Source organism: Pseudophryne corroboree, chromosome 1 (genome assembly GCF_028390025.1).
Source record: "Pseudophryne corroboree isolate aPseCor3 chromosome 1, aPseCor3.hap2, whole genome shotgun sequence".
Taxonomy (NCBI): Eukaryota; Metazoa; Chordata; class Amphibia; order Anura; family Myobatrachidae; genus Pseudophryne; species Pseudophryne corroboree.
The window spans coordinates 408,977,554-408,998,553 of record NC_086444.1 but is presented as its reverse complement, the minus strand read 5'-3'; the positions used below and the strand labels follow the sequence as shown (position 1 = coordinate 408,998,553).

General features: G+C 43.1%; 1 protein-coding gene and 1 long non-coding RNA gene across 3 annotated transcripts in view; one reads left to right on the top strand and one right to left on the bottom strand.

Annotated features, from left to right (window-relative positions):
• The window catches only part of SART3 (spliceosome associated factor 3, U4/U6 recycling protein), a 329,224-nt gene that overhangs the window by 281,163 nt on the left and 27,061 nt on the right, over positions 1-21,000 (bottom strand). The gene's annotated exons all lie outside the window — the stretch shown is intronic.
• On the top strand, positions 13,400-15,025 carry LOC134891521 (uncharacterized). Of its 2 annotated transcripts, XR_010171475.1 has the most exons (5): positions 13,400-13,467; positions 13,805-13,878; positions 14,292-14,387; positions 14,472-14,584; positions 14,823-15,025. It is a non-coding gene; the product is annotated as an uncharacterized LOC134891521 (long non-coding RNA). The 2 variants fall into 2 exon arrangements; XR_010171481.1 differs by lacking the exon at positions 14,472-14,584.

The window sequence follows — 21,000 nt, the reverse complement described above, 5'->3', positions numbered from 1 at the left end:
ACGAGACGGCTTGCCTTCCGTCACCATGGTGACCCTTACGTCCTCAGTTCCTCAATAGGAGTCACATTCTGTGGGACACCCACAGATTGTATCAGTCGGCAACAGTGACTTATAAGTACATCATACATCCATAAATGCGCTGTTTAGATAGATTCATCAGGAACTATGAGTATTTAACGCAAAATATAGTTGTACTGTTAGTCTTATTAGATCTCACTATATACAGAAGGAACTTTGTAGAATAGCAGTAATATGAATTCTCTATACGTGACAATAAGTGGTAAGTTAGCAAAATATCTAAGGAATCAATTGAAATATTGATATTTGTTAGTCTTAAAATGACATAATAGACAAGGCTCTATTTTTACAGAATTTTTTTTTTTTTTCCTAGTATACACACCATTTGACAAATTAACACCTAACAATTGTAAATGAATAATTAATGTGATGATAATCAAAAGGACCTCCCACTGGTCGACATATTATTGGTTCTACGGATCCCTAACCAAGGCTCAGAGAGGTAAACTAGACACCTATTGGCTATTAACAAGCTGAATAAGGACAGGTCTAAAGAAATCTCAGGGAGGAAAGAAAGAGAAAAAGAAGAATATGGATTTCACTTTCTATAAAAAGCAGGTCATATCTATATTCTCGTTGAGCCCATGCGGAATAAGCGTATTCAATGTGTAAATCCAATATGATTCTCTTTGAGCCAAGTATATATCTCTATCCCCACCCCTTTTACTTTCCTGAATATGATCTAGGACTGTAAACGTCAACTCCTGAATATCTGAGTTGTGGTATTCTTGGAAATGTCTGGGGAGGCTGTGGTTCTGGACTTTATTTTTGATATTCCGCAGGTGTTCTTGAATTCTTATTTTTAGACTTCTCTTAGTCTTACCGATATCCGAAAGCTTACAGGTACAGCAGATTTTGTAAATGACGTAATTCGTGTTACAGGTAACAATTGACTTCAACTTATGAGTTCTCATTCTTTCGTCTTTCCAGCAAAAGGCTTTCTTAGCAATATGTCGACAGCATATACATCTATTACAGGGAAATAGCCCTGTTCGTGACATTAAAGGGTGTTTAGCAGTATTATCACTGATTGGTTGGCAGGGATGTAGTTTACTGGGTGCCAGAATATTCTTAAGGTTATTAGACTTCCTGAATACCATATTAGGTCTTTCTGATAGATGTGGTCCAAGTATAGGATCCTTACGTAGCAGATGCCAGTGTTTATTCAAAATGTGTCTGATTTTCCCATTTTCTTGATTGTATTGTGTAACGAAGGGTCCCTCATTCTTTAGATGGTCCTTAGTTTTTCTTTCGGTTGTGAAAAATCTGTCTCTATCTAACTCGGATGCCCGAATTTGATCCCTACGTAGCTCGGAATCTTCATATCCCCTATCAATGAACTGTTCTACTAATGCAGAGGATTGTTCCCAGTAGCTGACCATGTTGTTACAATTTTTTCTCATTCTAGTAAACTGTGAAAAAGGTACTGTTGTCTTCCATCTAGTGAGATGGCAACTGTTACGTGGTATGAAACTGTTGGCATCGGTTTCTTTAAAATGGGTTTTTGTATTCAGTAATCCATCTGCATCAATGTTGAGGAGGATATCAAGATAATCTATCGTTGAAGGATGTTGCTTGTATGTGAACCTCAGATTATAGGGGTTATCTTGGATACAGGAGATAAAACTGACGAGTGTCTCTAGTTGACCGTCACAAATTAGGATCAAATCGTCGATGTATCTTTTATAGAACTTAATGTTAGAATGTTTAAACTTCTCCTTGGTATATATGTACTCCTGTTCCCACTGGTCCATATAGATGTTAGCATACGATGGGGCAAACTTGGTCCCCATCGCGGTCCCCTGTTTCTGAAGGTAATACTGTCCTTCAAACTCAAAGTAGTTTCGATGTAAAACAAACCAGATACCTTCTATTAAGAATTCCCTCTCGTCGTTAGAAACGCTGTCATCGTCCATAAGGATTCTCTCAACTGCTTTTAATCCCTTAGAATGTGGGATGGAGGTATAAAGGGCTTGCACGTCGATTGTTACCCATCTGTACGACGGGAGCCACTGTAGTTCTCTCAAGTTCATAAGGAGACTGGTAGAATCCTTCAAATACGATTGTTGTCTTTTCACGTATGGTTGTAATTTGATATCCAAGAAGTGCGACAGGTTGGAGGTTAAGGAATCCACACCTGCCACTATAGGTCTACCTGGGGGAGGGGTTAAACCCTTATGCACTTTTGGTAAGTGGTAAAAGACAGGAATCTTAGGTTTTTTGTTGTGTATATATATTCGAATTCCTCTTTAACTATTACCTTTCTTCTTAGCCTCATTCAGCAGGATGTACAATTCTTCTATGAACTTCTCTGATGGATCCCCCTTTAATAGCTCATAAGTGGATGTATCTGTGATTTGTTTCAATGCCTCTTCAACATATGCGCTTCTTTCTTGAATGACTACAGCTCCTCCCTTATCAGCCATTTTAATAACTATGGTGTCATCCTTCTTAAGTTGTTTAACCGCTAGTCTTTCTTGAGCTGTGAGGTTATCACAAAATTTATCATTTTGAAGTTTCAATTTCTTGAAATCTTCTTTGACTGAGTCAAAGAATAAATCAATGTGGCTACCCCTAGATTCCACTGGATAGTATCTAGAGGGGGGTGCAACTAAGGGTTTGGTTTTGGGCTCGTGGGTCAATTTTTGTACTGGATTCTTCAAGAAGTGTCTTTTTAGAGTGAGAGTACGAATGTACTTATTGAGGTCTACGAAAAGATTGAATTTATCCACGTGCTGATTAGGGGCGAACTTCAAACCCTTATTTAATACTGCTGCCTGTGCGCTTGATAGTTCCTTTTTGGAAAGATTGATGATGCCTGATTTAGAGGTTCCTGTAGGAAGTTGATTGCTCTTCTTTTTTTGTTGTTGGGTGATTTTTCTTCCCCCCCTTTGTGCCTCTTCTCCTGGGTTGAGATGTCTTTTCATTCCTTGTGGAGAGTCTAGGCGGGTATGGAGATGTTCCCTTTCTTGACGATACGGTAGACCTGTGTTCATTCTTGTCCCTAAAAAAGCCCTCCTTTTAGGGGAGACTGGCCTTAAAAGGTCATATCTATTGTAATATGAGTGTCTCTCATGAAAATTAATGGGGGATAATTGTGTACGGTAAGAAGATTTTCTTCCATATCTTTGTCCAGGTGATTGATTGGAACTCCTTCTCCTTCCATAGTAGTTCCTTTGTTTAGGGCGTTGCCTAGGGGCAAAATTGCGTCTCTGTTGAAAAACTTCATCCTCATAATCCTCCTGGGCTCTCCTCCTTCCTTTTTGTATTTGATATTCATTGGAGTCTTGCTTATTGGGGCCACTTCCCCAGTCATGTATTTTCCCATTAGTATAATCAGTTTTATCTCGAGCAAACTTTTTTTGTTTGCGCAGAATGATCTCATTCTCTAGAGAGTCTAATTTATACTGCAAATCTGCCACGTCCCTTTTGAAATCTTCATCTTCATTAAATTTAATGAGTACCAACTCTAGTTTACCCAGTTCGACCTCTAATCCTTCTAGTTCTTTCTTCCTCTCTGTTACAATAAGCTCCACCAGTTTAGTGGCACTTTCATCCAAAATCCTATTCCACTTATCATTAAAGTCACTTAATAAGTGGAATAGGATTTTGGATGAAAGTGCCACTAAACTGGTGGAGCTTATTGTAACAGAGAGGAAGAAAGAACTAGAAGGATTAGAGGTCGAACTGGGTAAACTAGAGTTGGTACTCATTAAATTTAATGAAGATGAAGATTTCAAAAGGGACGTGGCAGATTTGCAGTATAAATTAGACTCTCTAGAGAATGAGATCATTCTGCGCAAACAAAAAAAGTTTGCTCGAGATAAAACTGATTATACTAATGGGAAAATACATGACTGGGGAAGTGGCCCCAATAAGCAAGACTCCAATGAATATCAAATACAAAAAGGAAGGAGGAGAGCCCAGGAGGATTATGAGGATGAAGTTTTTCAACAGAGACGCAATTTTGCCCCTAGGCAACGCCCTAAACAAAGGAACTACTATGGAAGGAGAAGGAGTTCCAATCAATCACCTGGACAAAGATATGGAAGAAAATCTTCTTACCGTACACAATTATCCCCCATTAATTTTCATGAGAGACACTCATATTACAATAGATATGACCTTTTAAGGCCAGTCTCCCCTAAAAGGAGGGCTTTTTTAGGGACAAGAATGAACACAGGTCTACCGTATCGTCAAGAAAGGGAACATCTCCATACCCGCCTAGACTCTCCACAAGGAATGAAAAGACATCTCAACCCAGGAGAAGAGGCACAAAGGGGGGGAAGAAAAATCACCCAACAACAAAAAAAGAAGAGCAATCAACTTCCTACAGGAACCTCTAAATCAGGCATCATCAATCTTTCCAAAAAGGAACTATCAAGCGCACAGGCAGCAGTATTAAATAAGGGTTTGAAGTTCGCCCCTAATCAGCACGTGGATAAATTCAATCTTTTCGTAGACCTCAATAAGTACATTCGTACTCTCACTCTAAAAAGACACTTCTTGAAGAATCCAGTACAAAAATTGACCCACGAGCCCAAAACCAAACCCTTAGTTGCACCCCCCTCTAGATACTATCCAGTGGAATCTAGGGGTAGCCACATTGATTTCTTCTTTGACTCAGTCAAAGAAGATTTCAAGAAATTGAAACTTCAAAATGATAAATTTTGTGATAACCTCACAGCTCAAGAAAGACTAGCGGTTAAACAACTTAAGAAGGATGACACCATAGTTATTAAAATGGCTGATAAGGGAGGAGCTGTAGTCATTCAAGAAAGAAGCGCATATGTTGAAGAGGCATTGAAACAAATCACAGATACATCCACTTATGAGCTATTAAAGGGGGATCCATCAGAGAAGTTCATAGAAGAATTGTACATCCTGCTGAATGAGGCTAAGAAGAAAGGTAATAGTTAAAGAGGAATTCGAATATATATACAACAAAAAACCTAAGATTCCTGTCTTTTACCACTTACCAAAAGTGCATAAGGGTTTAACCCCTCCCCCAGGTAGCCCTATAGTGGCAGGTGTGGATTCCTTAACCTCCAACCTGTCGCACTTCTTGGATATCAAATTACAACCATACGTGAAAAGACAACAATCGTATTTGAAGGATTCTACCAGTCTCCTTATGAACTTGAGAGAACTACAGTGGCTCCCGTCGTACAGATGGGTAACAATCGACGTGCAAGCCCTTTATACCTCCATCCCACATTCTAAGGGATTAAAAGCAGTTGAGAGAATCCTTATGGACGATGACAGCGTTTCTAACGACGAGAGGGAATTCTTAATAGAAGGTATCTGGTTTGTTTTACATCGAAACTACTTTGAGTTTGAAGGACAGTATTACCTTCAGAAACAGGGGACCGCGATGGGGACCAAGTTTGCCCCATCGTATGCTAACATCTATATGGACCAGTGGGAACAGGAGTACATATATACCAAGGAGAAGTTTAAACATTCTAACATTAAGTTCTATAAAAGATACATCGACGATTTGATCCTAATTTGTGACGGTCAACTAGAGACACTCGTCAGTTTTATCTCCTGTATCCAAGATAACCCCTATAATCTGAGGTTCACATACAAGCAACATCCTTCAACGATAGATTATCTTGATATCCTCCTCAACATTGATGCAGATGGATTACTGAATACAAAAACCCATTTTAAAGAAACCGATGCCAACAGTTTCATACCACGTAACAGTTGCCATCTCACTAGATGGAAGACAACAGTACCTTTTTCACAGTTTACTAGAATGAGAAAAAATTGTAACAACATGGTCAGCTACTGGGAACAATCCTCTGCATTAGTAAAACAGTTCATTGATAGGGGATATGAAGATTCCGAGCTACGTAGGGATCAAATTCGGGCATCCGAGTTAGATAGAGACAGATTTTTCACAACCGAAAGAAAAACTAAGGACCATCTAAAGAATGAGAGACCCTTCATTACACAATACAATCAAGAAAATGGGAAAATCAGACACATTTTGAATAAACACTGGCATCTGCTACGTAAGGATCCTATACTTGGACCACATCTATCAGAAAGACCTAATATGGTATTCAGGAAGTCTAATAACCTTAAGAATATTCTGGCACCCAGTAAACTACATCCCTGCCAACCAATCAGTGATAATACTGCTAAACACCCTTTAATGTCACGAACAGGGCTATTTCCCTGTAATAGATGTATATGCTGTCGACATATTGATAAGAAAGCCTTTTGCTGGAAAGACGAAAGAATGAGAACTCATAAGTTGAAGTCAATTGTTACCTGTAACACGAATTACGTCATTTACAAAATCTGCTGTACCTGTAAGCTTTCGTATATCGGTAAGACTAAGAGAAGTCTAAAAATAAGAATTCAAGAACACCTGCGGAATATCAAAAATAAAGTCCAGAACCACAGCCTCCCCAGACATTTCCAAGAATACCACAACTCAGATATTCAGGAGTTGACGTTTACAGTCCTAGATCATATTCAGGAAAGTAAAAGGGGTGGGGATAGAGATATATACTTGGCCCAAAGAGAATCATATTGGATTTACACATTGAATACGCTTATTCCGCATGGGCTCAACGAGAATATAGATATGACCTGCTTTTTATAGAAAGTGAAATCCATATTCTTCTTTTTCTCTTTCTTTCCTCCCTGAGATTTCTTTAGACCTGTCCTTATTCAGCTTGTTAATAGCCAATAGGTGTCTAGTTTACCTCTCTGAGCCTTGGTTAGGGATCCGTAGAACCAATAATATGTCGACCAGTGGGAGGTCCTTTTGATTATCATCACATTAATTATTCATTTACAATTGTTAGGTGTTAATTTGTCAAATGGTGTGTATACTAGGGAAAAAAAAAAAAATTCTGTAAAAATAAGAATTTACTTACCGATAATTCTATTTCTCGGAGTCCGTAGTGGATGCTGGGGTTCCTGAAAGGACCATGGGGAATAGCGGCTCCGCAGGAGACAGGGCACAAAAAAGTAAAGCTTTTACCAGATCAGGTGGTGTGCACTGGCTCCTCCCCCTATGACCCTCCTCCAGACTCCAGTTAGGTACTGTGCCCGGACGAGCGTACACAATAAGGGAGGCAATTTGAATCCCGGGTAAGACTCATACCAGCCACACCAATCACACCGTACAACTTGTGATCTAAACCCAGTTAACAGTATGATAACAGAAAGAGCCTCTTAAAGATGGCTCCTTAACAATATAACCCGAATTTGTTAACAATAACTATGTACAGTATTGCAGATAATCCGCACTTGGGATGGGCGCCCAGCATCCACTACGGACTCCGAGAAATAGAATTATCGGTAAGTAAATTCTTATTTTCTCTATCGTCCTAAGTGGATGCTGGGGTTCCTGAAAGGACCATGGGGATTATACCAAAGCTCCCAAACGGGCGGGAGAGTGCGGATGACTCTGCAGCACCGAATGAGAGAATTCCAAGTCCTCTTTTGCCAGGGTATCAAATTTGTAGAATTTTACAAACGTGTTTTCCCCCGACCACGTAGCTGCTCGGCAGAATTGTAATGCCGAGACCCCTCGGGCAGCCGCCCAAGATGAGCCCACCTTCCTTGTGGAATGGGCCTTAACAGATTTAGGCTGTGGCAGGCCTGCCACAGAATGAGCAAGTTGAATTGTGCCACAAATCCAACGAGCAATCGTCTGCCCAGAAGCAGGGGCACCCAACCTGTTGGGTGCATACAGTATCAACAGCGAGTCAGATTTTCTGACTTCAGCCGTCCTTGAAATGTATATTTTTAAGGCTCTGACAACGTCCAACAACTTGGAGTCCTCCAAGTCGCCAGTGGCCGCAGGCACCACAATAGGTTGGTTCAGGTGAAACGCTGATACCACCTTAGGGAGAAAATGCGGACGAGTCCTCAGTTCTGCCCTATCCGAATGGAAGATTAGATAAGGGCTTTTATAAGATAAAGCCGCCAATTCAGATACTCTCCTGGCGGAAGCCAGGGCCAGTAACATAGTCACTTTCCATGTGAGATATTTAAAATCCACCTTTTTCAATGGTTCAAACCAATGGGATTTGAGGAAATCTAAAACTACATTTAGATCCCACGGTGCCACCGGAGGCACCACAGGAGGCTGTATATGCAGTACTCCTTTAACAAAAGTCTGTACCTCAGGAACTGAGGCCAATTCTTTTTGGAAGAATATTGACAGGGCCGAAATTTGAACCTTAATAGATCTCAATTTGAGACCCATAGACAATCCTGATTGTAGGAAATGTAGGAAACGACCCAGTTGAAATTCCTCCGTCGGAACACTCCGATCCTCGCACCACGCGACATATTTTCGCCAAATGCGGTGATAATGTTTCGCGGTGACTTCCTTCCTTGCCTTAATCAAGGTAGGAATGACTTCTTCTGGAATGCCTTTCCCTTTTAGGATCTGGCGTTCAACCGCCATGCCGTCAAACGCAGCCGCGGTAAGTCTTGAAAGAGACAGGGACCCTGTTGTAGCAGGTCCCTTCTCAGAAGTAGAGGGCACGGGTCGTCCGTGACCAACTCTTGAAGTTCCGGGTACCAAGTCCTTCTTGGCCAATCCGGAGCCACTAGTATTGTTCTTACTCCTCCTCACCGTATAATCTTCAATACCTTTGGTATGAGAGGCAGAGGAGGAAACACATATACTGATTTGTACACCCAAGGTGTTACCAGTGCGTCCACAGCTATTGCCTGTGGATCTCTTGACCTGGCGCAATACTTGTCCAGTTTCTTGTTGAGGCGAGACGCCATCATGTCTACCATTGGTCTTTCCCAACAGTTTATTAGCATGTGGAAGACTTCTGGATGAAGACCCCCCTCTCCCGGGTGAATATCGTGTCTGCTGAGGAAGTCTGCTTCCCAGTTGTCCACGCCCGGGAAGAACACTGCTGACAGTGCTATTACGTGATTCTCCGCCCAGCGAAGAATCTTGGCAGCTTCTGCCATTGCACTCCTGCTTCTTGTGCCGCCCTGTCTGTTTACATGGGCGACCGCCGTGATGTTGTCCGACTGAATCAACACCGGTTTTCCTTGCAGGAGTGGTTCCGCCTGGCTTAGAGCATTTTAGATTGCTCTTAGTACCAGAATGTTTATGTGAAGAGACTTTTCCAGGTTCGTCCATACCCCCTGGAAGTTTCTTCCTTGTGTGACTGCTCCCCAACCTCTCAGGCTGGCGTCCGTGGTCACCAGGATCAAATCCTGTATGCCGAATCTGCGGCCCTCCAATAGATGAGCCTTTTGCAACCACCACAGAAGATATACCCTTGTCCTTGGCGACAGGGTTATTCGCAGGTGCATCTGAGGATGCGACCCTGACCATTTGTTGCATGGAATCTGCCGAATGGAATTGCTTCGTAAAAAGCCACCATTTTTCCCAGGACTCTTGTGCATTGATGTACAGACACCTTTCCTGGTTTTAGGAGGTTCCTGACAGGTCGGATAACTCCTTGGCTTTTTCCTCGGGAAGAAAAACCTTTTTCTGAACCGTGTCCAGAATCATCCCTAGGAACAGCAGACGTATCGTCTGAAAACAGCTGCGATTCTTGGAATATTTAGAATCCAGTCGTGCCGTCGAAGAACTACTTTAGATAGTGCTCTTCCGACCTCCAACTGTTCTCTGGAACTTGCCCTTTTTAGGTCGTGCAAGTAAGGGATAATTTAGATGCCTTTTTTCTTTGAAGAAACATCTTTTCGGCCATTACCTTGGTAAAAAGGCCCGGGGTGCCGTGGATAATTCAAACGGCATCGTCTGAAACTGATATTGACAGTTCTGTACCACGAACCAGAGGTACCCTTGATGAGAAGGACAAAATTTGGACATGGAGGTAATCCTTGATGTCCAGGGACACCATATAGTCCCCTTTTTTCCGGTTCGCTATCACTGCTCTGAGTGACTTTATCTCGATTTGAACCTTTTATGTAAGTGTTCAAAACATTTTAGATTTAGACTATGTGTCACCAAGCCGTCTGGCTTCAGTACCACAATATAGTGTGGAAAAATAATACCCTTTTCCTTGTCGTAGGAGGGGTACTTTGATTATCACCTGCTGGATATACAGCTTGTGAATTGTTTCCAATGCTGCCTCCCTGTTGGAGGGAGCCGTTGGTAAAGCAGACTTCAGGAACCTGCGAGGAGAAGATGTCTCGACTCTCCAATCTTTACCCCTGGGATAATACTCGTACGATCTAGGGGTCAACTTGCGAGTGATCCCACTGCGCCCTGAGACTCTTGAGACTACCCCCCCACCTTGAGTCCGCTTGCACGGCCCCAGCGTCATGCTGAGGACTTGGCAGACGCGGTGGAGGGCTTCTTTTCCTGGGAAAGGGCTGCCTGCTGCAGTCTACTTCCCTTACCTCTATGTCTGGGCAGATATGACTGGCCTTTTGCCTGCATGCCCTCATGGGAAAGGAAAGATTGAGGCTGAAAAGACGGTGTCTTTTTTAGCTGAGATGTAACTTGGGGTAAAAAAGGTTGGATTTCCCAGCTGTTGCTGTGGTCCCCAGGTCCGATGGACCGACCCCCAAATAACTCCTTCCCTTTATACAGCAATACTTCCATCTGCCGTATGGGATCTGTATCACCTGACCACTGTCGTGTCCCTGACATCTTCTGGGAGATATGGACAACGCACTTATCTTGATGCCAGAGAGCAAATATCCCTCTGTGCATCTCACATACATATATATAGAATGCATCCTATTAAATGCTCTACATGAATAAAATATTTTCAGTCAGGGAATCCGACCAAGCCAACCCAGCACTGCATCTCCAGGCTGATGGCGATCGCTGGTCGCAGTATAACCACCGTATGTGTGTATATACTTTTTAGGATATTTTTCCAGCTTCCTATCAGCTGGCTCCTTGAGGGCGGCCGTATCTGGAGACGGTAACGCCACTTGATAAGCGTGTGAGCGCCTTAGCACCCTAAGGGGTGTTTCCCAACGTACCCTAATTTCTGGCGGGAAAAGGTATAACGCCAATATTTGCTATCGGGGTAACCCTACGCATCATCACACACTTCATTTTATTTTATCTGATTCAGGAAAAACTACAGGTAGTTTTTTCACTCCCACATAATACCCTTTCTTGTGGTACTTGTAGTATCAGAAACACGTAACACCTCCTTCATTGCCCTTAACGTGTGGCCCTAATGAGAAATACGTTTGTTTATTCACCGTCGACACTGTATTCAGTGTCCGTGTCTGTGTCTGTGTCGACCGACTGAGGTAAATGGGCGTTTTTAAAACCCCTGACGGTGTTTCTGAGACGCCTGGACCGGTCCTAATAGATTGTCGGCCGTCTCATGTCGTCAACCGACCTTGCAGCGTGTTGACATTCTCACGTAATTCTCTAAATAAGCCATCCATTCCGGTGTCGACTCCCTAGAGAGTGACATCACCATTACAGGCAATTTCTCCGCCTCCTCACCAACATCGTCCTCATACATGTCGACACACACGTACCGACACACAGCACACACACCGGGAATGCTCTGACAGAGGACAGGACCCACTAGCCCTTTGGGGAGACAGAGGGAGAGTCTGCCAGCACACACCAAAAACGCTATAATTATATAGGGACAACCTTATATAAGTGTTTCTCCCTTATAGCATCTTTTATATATATACAATATCGCCAAAATCAGTGCCCCCCCTCTCTGTTTTAACCCTGTTTCTGTAGTGCAGTGCAGGGGAGAGCCTGGGAGCCTTCTCTCCAGCTTTTCTGTGAGAGAAAATGGCGCTGTGTGCTGAGGAGATAGGCCCCGCCCCTTTATCGGCGGGCTCGTCTCCCGCTATTTTTGAAGTTAGGCAGGGGTTAAATATCTCCATATAGCCTCTGTGGGCTATATGTGAGGTATTTTTTTGCCTCTAATAAGGTTTTTATTTGCCTCTCAGAGCGCCCCCCCCAGCGCTCTGCACCCTCAGTGACTGTTGTGTGAAGTGTGCTGAGAGGAAAATGGCGCACAGCTGCAGTGCTGTGCGCTACCTTTATGAAGACTCAGGAGTCTTCAGCCGCCGATTTTGGACCTCCGCGGCTCCGGTGACCATCCAGGCTGTACCTGTGATCGTCCCTCTGGAGCTTGTCCAGTAGCCAAGCAGCAAATCCACTCTGCACGCAGGTGAGTTCACTACTTCTCCCCTAAGTCCCTCGTTGCAGTGATCCTGTTGCCAGCAGGACTCACTGTAAAGTAAAAAACCTAAGCTAAACTTTCTCTAAGCAGCTCTTTAGGAGAGCCACCTAGATTGCACCCTTCTCGTTCGGGCACAAAATCTAACTGGAGTCTGGAGGAGGGTCATAGGGGGAGGAGCCAGTGCACACCACCTGATCTGGTAAAAGCTTTACTTTTTTGTGCCCTGTCTCCTGCGGAGCCGCTATTCCCCATGGTCCTTTCAGGAACCCCAGCATCCACTTAGGACGATAGAGAAAATAGAGCCTTGTCTATTATGTCATTTTAAGACTAACAAATATCAATATTTCAATTGATTCCTTAGATATTTTGCTAACTTACCACTTATTGTCACGTATAGAGAATTCATATTACTGCTATTCTACAAAGTTCCTTCTGTATATAGTGAGATCTAATAAGACTAACAGTACAACTATATTTTGCGTTAAATACTCATAGTTCCTGATGAATCTATCTAAACAGCGCATTTATGGATGTATGATGTACTTATAAGTCACTGTTGCCGACTGATACAATCTGTGGGTGTCTCACAGAATGTGACTCCTATTGAGGAACTGAGGACGTAAGGGTCACCATGGTGACGGAAGGCAAGCCGTCTCATCCCAACGTCTTCCGGTCACGTGACGCGGTCAGTCTCCCTGACTTCCCGGTCTGACTAACAACCCGTGGCGCCTAATGACGGGGCTTTCAGCTCCAGCGTCGGCGCAACTGAGTGCAGCGCGTTTGGAGTTGCTATGGGCAACCGAAGTCGCCTTGCTGGGGAGGCCTGTCCTGACGGACACCAATTAGAATAAGTGTGAAAAGTTTATGTCCCGCCTCCACTCCCATTCACTTCTCTATAGGCTCCGTTAGCTGTCAATCAGAACCACATTTATTTCACATAGATACTAGCCACAACAGGGTATTTTGGGAAAGCCAATTAATTAAATTATATGTGGCTTAAGTTTAGGTTTATGGTAATTTTCACTAGTTGTAAAATAATTATATACTTACATTGCTATAGGGGATTTATAAAGATCCCCTTTTTTACTTCATAATACTAGTTATTCACAGTCATTTAAACACTAATTAGTATCACTGAAGGAAGTGAGGTCATCAAAGTTCCTTCTATATAAACATGCACTTAGCCTCCATGCTTCATTGCATGATCACTGGCTCACTGCTGATCACTATTTGGAAGGTAAGGAAAACTTGTCTTTATGACATTCTACACCAGGCTCTATTTAGCTTAAGTTGATGCTGGATTTCTTTTTACACAAATATGTATTCATACTCTGTTAAATTGCTGATATATATTTTTAAGCCTTCATGCTGGGCTGTGCAATCTTATACTCCTAGCACAGCTTCCTTTCATTGTCCACCTGTTGGTAATTAAGTGGTGGTTTCTTTAGAGTATTTGCTGTCTGTTTCCATATATCCCTGGGTCAATTGGTTTTAGTTAGTGTGATTATACACGTGTTCTCAGATTGGGACTTAGTTAACATAGGTCCTAACTGTTATACAATTAAATCCTCTAGGTATCATATCCATAGGATACCATAAGGACTCTGTATAGATTTCTGCATTTTTCACCTGTATTGTGACTTCTGAGGTATGTTATGATTAATGTATTTTGTGCTTGTGGAATCTTAATGTTAATAGATTAATTACAATAGTGAATAGAGTCTTCATTGATAAGATGCAGATTCATCAGCACATGTGCTTCATATAGAAGTAATTAATTTTATACTTCTAGTCTAAAAAGACAGAAAAATTAGACTAGAGGTAATACACGCCCATTTTTATTTTTTAAATGAAGGTTAAGGTCTATGATGTATGGAAAGATTAATAGTAATCTCCTAGAACATATCTTTATGGTCTGACTAGTCCTCACATTTCAGATGTGAAGGCGTTTATATACCAGTGATTCTTGAAAGGAGTGGTATCTGAGTTTAGGCCCTCCCTTTTTGTATACCTTTCACCATGATAAGGCGAGACACTAACAAATGCTAATTAACTCATTAGGTCCTCCATGTGTGCATGAAGTTGCCGATTCCTCTTTTTTTCATACGAATGCTTCCCTTTTGAGCTCTTCGTAATCTGAGTTACCAGATTCACGAGGTATGTTGTACATTATTCAACCTCTACGGTTTAATTGAATTTAGATAATAGATCCCTTCAAGAACTTGTTATATTCCCAATTAGGCTGACTTTATGCCCTTATTTCACGCCTCATTGATGTTTGGAAGCCCACGTATGAACCTATTCGGCCAATGATCTAGGCCTATCACTCTTTTGGATAGACATTATTATCTAAGGTATGTCTAACATAAAATCTTTTTCGGTGGACCATATTTATGAATAACATCTAAAGTCTCTTCTAATTATGTGAGATTATCAACTGCTCATTCCATGTTTTCAATTTTTTCCTTGTCTTGCCCATCTTTGTTGTTTTTTCGGACTGTTCTTTTGGATTGTTTGTACATTTTCTTATATATTTTTATGTATTTTCATGTATTCATATATTTTATTGAATGGTTGTTCTATAATTTCTAGACGCACCCCTGATGAAGTCTAGTTCCTAGACGAAACGCGTTGGATTACTGTATTTCTTGTTGATGTCATCTCCGAATATTTAATGAGGAAGAATAAGGATACAACAGAAAGGTTGCCTTCTTTCCTCCATATCCCATTGATGGATTTCTGTAGGAGAAACTACATCATAATGTACATGTAATAATGATGGATATACTTCATGTTTCTGTATAATTGTTTTAATAAATTTTTATGAAAAGTACAGTCCGTTATGTGTTTTAAAAACCTGTATAAATATTGATTGCAAATCCTATTAAGCAATAGTCTTTGTATAAGGGTATTTGTAAACCCCTGGGGCGCCATTTTTCCTCTTTTTCTATATTCTATTTTCTTTGATCAGTTCCTCCTAACAAGGAACTCAGAGGAACCAGGCAGCCCATCCTAGAGATAGCTATACCTAATCGCCTATTTTGAAACCAATTAGCGCAGGAGGAGAGTGTTTGTGGAGTATATATATACCCATACTGCCGACACTATACCGGTAGGCGATTCCCCCTCTATGGGTGTCCATGACACTCAGAGGAAGAATAGAACCTGTGGCGAGCTCAGCTGGTCACCGAGCCCGCAGCATGGCGAGCGTAACGAGCCCGCAAGGGGCTTCAATACGCTCACCCCCCTGCCGGCATTCTGCCGCTTGGGATGCCGATGTCGGTATACTGACATTCCGTATCCTGTGCGCCGGTAAAACATACCTAACCCGTCCTGCCTACAGCAACTTTTCATTGTTCACGAATGAGTGCACAGTGGCCCAGAAAATGGGTGTCTTGACATGTTAATAAGTATGTTCTGCCGAAAAAAACCAGCAGGAATTCAATTAGCAATCATTGCTTTGTATACCACCATACACTTAATTACTGTCTCCGGAATCACAAACAAAAGCATTATCTGTATACAAAAAGAGCCTTGATGGATAGTGCAGTCACACAAGGATAAGGAAGGAAAGAATAGGATGAAAATACTACATTTTGGTTTTATCTGTACGGAGTAACCATTTAAAGCAAGCAAAAAGTCAGAAACACGCAAACCACTGCCTTGTCCTGAAAAAAGGACCAGAAAAAGAAAAACAGGGTCAGAAATTCTACAAGCCTATCTTATTTATGCCATCTCTCCACTGGAAACTCAAAAGCTATGTGCCATACACATACATCAACTTCCCAAGCTCCCAATTATCCCCAAAGACGAAGAAAATAAGGAGCTCACTGCATTACTAACTTCCTAAGTGGCAAAGGAGACCCTTGGTTGTGAAAAGTGCTGTGAATTTACTGCCTATTAAATGATCAGATTTCAGTAATATTGCCCGCAGAAGAGTACCAATATGTCTTCATGCGTACAGTCACACCATCTATTTTTTTTTTGTCTGCAGCTGCAATCATTAATTGTTGTTTTGGCACACATGGTGCGCCCAAATAGACAGGGCTTAGCATTGTCAAAGGCTAAACACATCTAAAGTCCTGCTTTAGGCAACCAAACTCCTGTTCGGACGCTCAAAGTGCAAACTTAGCAGACATTTTTTCTCGCACCTCAAGAGGCTGCAAGATGAAACATCAGCCCCGTGACTGCAATTGAATTGCTACGCTTTGCACCCCCTAGTGGTAGCTGCGGGTAAAAACAATTGAATTCCTCCCTAAGAGTCAATGCTTCCTGGAAGGGACATGGGTCTTTCATTTTTCCTTTCCAAATAAAATTAATCCTGCTCTTGGTTTTTCAAACAGGTTCTATGGAGGGTTAGCAAGTATCCAGAGATATTATGCCATGGTGGATTACGAGCTCCATTAAGCAGGCATATATAGAGAAGACAGTGGAAGTTGAGGAAGAAGTTTAGGCACTCCGGCTGGGCAAAGTTGGTTTCCAGGATTTCTTCGTCAGAGCATCACCAAAAGGCATCTGTAGGACAACTGAGTGGTTACTGGCCTAATGCATAAATATACTTCCTGATGAGGGCTGGATTCGGGGCAGGGTTGGCTGGTTTAAACCACCTTGGTTTAATGCAAATGTTTGTTTGTTTTTAAACTCTTGTTTTTTTTATATGCTGTTACTGCAGTCACAACACCGTGACCTCTTAAAAGCCTATTGTAAGGGAATCCCTGGTATTATTCCACATTCTTGTTGCTTGTGGTCTTCATCTAAGTAAGCTGAACCAATGCAGTAAATCTCACACACACACACAACAAAGATATAGGGAGGTGAATCAGATAAGAGAGGTGCTAAATCTGCCTAGCATCAAGCTTCTCCCCCAACATTCCCATAGGACAGGAAAAACCCACAATTAACACTAACAGTCTTACAACAGTTTAGTGGATTGTCTGGATGCTTACATTAAAGGCTGGCCTACACTTCTAAAAATCTGTGAAAATAATCAGAACAAAGTTGATAGAAATGTGCAAGCAAAAGTGGCCTATGTTATGTTTAATAGAAAGTTCAAGATATGATTTGCATTTTGAAGCCTATCGCTGAGACTCTTGATGAAGCACAAAAAACAAAAAAACTTATGGTCCATTGGTCATGCTGTGTATATCTATGGAAACAACTTAAAAAACATATATGGAATGTGACAGATGAGAATAATCAAAGCTCCAGCTCATTTTCTTGCTTACATGCTGGATCCAAAGCAAATCAATAACACTGAACTTCAACTAAGTGAAGACGAGGAGAAAATAAGATTTTAAACCTACTGGTAAATCTATTTCTCCTAGTCCGTAGAGGATGCTGGGGACTCCGTAAGGAACATGGGGGTATAGACGGGCTCCGCAGGAGACATGGGCACCTAATAGAACGTTTCCTATGGGTGTGCACTGGCTCCTCCCTCTATGCCCCCCCTCCAGACCTCAGTTAGAGAACTGTGTCCAGAGGAGATGGACAATACGAGGGCAGGATTTTATAAATCCAAGGGCAAGATTCCTACCAGCCCACACCAATCATACCATGTAACCCGGAACATACATAACCAGTTAACAGTATGAACAAACAACAGTAACGGTCAAAGACAGATTCCAACTGTAACATAACCCTTATGTAAACAACAACTATATACAAGTCTTGCAGAGTTTCCGCACTGGGACGGGCGCCCAGCATCCTCTACGGACTAGGAGAAATAGATTTACCGGTAGGTTTAAAATCTTATTTTCTCTTACATCCTAGAGGATGCTGGGGACTCCGTAAGGACCATGGGGTTTATACCAAAGCTACCAATCGGGTGGGAGAGTGCGTATGACTCTGCAGCACCGACTGAGCAAATGCTAGGTCCTCATCAGCCAGGGTATCAAACTTTTAGAATTTAGCAAAAGTGTTTGACCCCGACCAAATTGCTGCTCGGCAAAGCTGTAATGCCGAGACGCCCCAGGCAGCCGCCCAAGAAGAGCCCACCTTCCTAGTGGAATGGGCCTTAACCGAATGCAGTAACTGCAATCCAGCCGTAGAATGAGCCTGCTGAATCGTGTTACAGATCCAGCGAGCAATAGTCTGCTTCGAAGCAGGCGCGCCAATCTTGTTGGCAGCATACAGGACAAACAGAGCCTCTGTTTTCCTAATTCTAGCCGTCCTGGCTACATAAATCCTCAAGGCCCTGACTACATCCAGGGACCTGGAATCCTCCAAGTCACTCGTAGCCACAGGCACCACAATGGGTTGGTTCAAATGGAATGAAGAAACCACCTTAGGCAAAAATTGAGGGCGTGTCCTCAATTCCGCTCTAACAACATGAAAAATCAAGTAGGGGCTCTTGTGAGACAAGGCCGCCAATTCTGACACTCGCCTTGCAGATGCTAAGGCCAACAACATGACCACCTTCCAGGTAAGAAATTTCAACCCAACCTTGTTAAGTGGTTCAAACTAGTGTGATTTTAGGAACTGCAACACCACGTTCAGGTCCCATGGTGCCACTGGAGGCACAAAAGGAGGCTGGATGTGTAGCACTCCCTTTACAAAAGTCTGGACTTCTGGAAGAGAAGCCAATTCCTTCGAAAGAATATCGATAGGGCCGAAATCTGTACCTTAACAGAGCCTAATTTCAGGCCCATATACACTCCTGTTTTTAGGAAGTGGAGAAAACGACCCAAATGAAAATCTTCCGTAGGGGCGTTCTTGGTTTCACACCAAGACACATATTTTCGCCAGATACGGTGATAATGTTTTACCGTCACCTCCTTTCTAGCCTTTATTAGAGTAGGGATGACCTCCTCCGGAATCCCCTTCTCAGCTAGGATCCGGCGTTCAACCGCCATGCTGTCAAACGTAACCGCGGTAAGTCTTGGAACACGCAGGGACCCTGCTGCAATAGGTCCTCCCTTAGAGGAAGAGGCCAGGGATCTCCTGTGAGCATCTCCTGAAGATCTGAGTACCAGGCCCTTCGAGGCCAGTCTGGAACAATGAGTATTGTCTGTACTCTTTTTCGCCTTATGATCCTCAACACCTTTGTGATGAGAGTAAGAGGAGGAAACATGTAGACCGATTGGAACACCCATGGCGTTACCAGGGCGTCTACTGCTACTGCCTGAGGGTCCCGGGACCTGGCACAATACCTCCGAAGCTTCTTGTTGAGGCGTGACGCCATCATGTCTATTTGAGGAACTCCCCAAATACCCGTTATCACTGCAAAGACTTCTTGATGAAGTCCCCACTCTCCTGGATGGAGATAGTGTCTGCTGAGGAAGTCTGCTTCCCGGTTGTCCACTCCCAGAATGAAGACAGCTGACAGAGCGCTTACGTGATTTTCCGCCCAGCGAAGAATCCTGGTTGCTTCCGCCATCGCGGCTCTGCTACTTTTCCCGCATTGGCGGTTCACATGAGCCACTGCTGTGACATTGTCTGATTGAATCAGAACCGGTAGGTTGCGAAGAAGACTCTCCGCTTGTCGAAGGCCGTTGTATATGGCTCTTAGCTCCAACACGTTGATGTGTAGACAGGACTCCTGGTCTGACTACAGTCCCTGAAAATTTCTTCCTTGGGTGACTGCTCCCCATCCTCGGAGGCTCGCGTCCGTGGTTACCAGGATCCAGTCCTGAATTCCGAACCTGCGACCCTCCAGAAGGTGAGCACTTTGCAGCCACCATAGAAGAGACACCCTGGTCCCGGGGGACTGTGTTATTTTCCGATGTAAATGTAGATGGGACCCGGACCATTTGTCCAGAAGGTCCCATTGAAACGTCCTTGCATGGAACCTGCCGAAGGGGATGGCCTCGTAGGCTGCCACCATTTTCTCCAGAACACGAGTGCATTGATGAACTGACACTCTTTTTGGCTTTAGCAGGTCTCTGACCATGTTCTGGATGTCCTGGGCTTTTTCCAACGGGAGAAAAACCTTCTTTTGTTCCGTATCCAGTATCATACCTAGGAACGTTAGTCGAGTTGTCGGAATCAACTGTGACTTCGGTAGATTTAGAATCCAACCGTGTTGCTGGAGCACTCTCAGAGAGAGTGTCACATTGCTCAGCAATTGCTCTTTTGATCTCGCCTTTATCAGGAGATCGTCCATGTATGGGATAATTGTGACTCCATGCTTGCGCAGGACCACCATCATTTCCGCCATTATCTTGGTGAAAATCCTTGGGGCCGTGGAAAGCCCAAACGGCAACGTCTGAAATTGGTAATGACAATCCTGTACAGCGAATCTCAGGTACTCCTGATGGGAAGGATATATGGGGACATGAAGGTAAGCATCCTTTATGTCCAGTGACACCATAAACTCCCCCTCCTCCATGCTGGCTATTATCGCCCTGAGCGATTCCATCTTGAATTTGAATCTTTTCATGTACAGGTTTAGGGATTTTAGATTCAAAATAGGTCTGACCGAACCATCCGGTTTCGGGACCACAAAGAGGGTTGAATAGTACCCTCTTCCCTGTTGGTTTAAGGGAACCCTGATAATTACTTGCTGTTGACACAGCGTTTGAATTGCAGCTAACACTACATCCCTGTCTGGGGTAGAAGCTGGTAAGGCCGACTTGAAAAATCGGCGTGGGGGCACCTCTTCGAATTCCAGTTTGTAGCCTTGGGAAATTATTTCCAACGCCCAAGGATTCAGGTCTGAGCTGACCCAGACCTGGCTGAAGAGTCGAAGACGAGCCCCCACCGGTGCGGACTCCCGCAGGGGAGCCCCAGCGTCATGCAGTGGGTTTTGTAGAAGCCGGGGAGGACTTCTGTT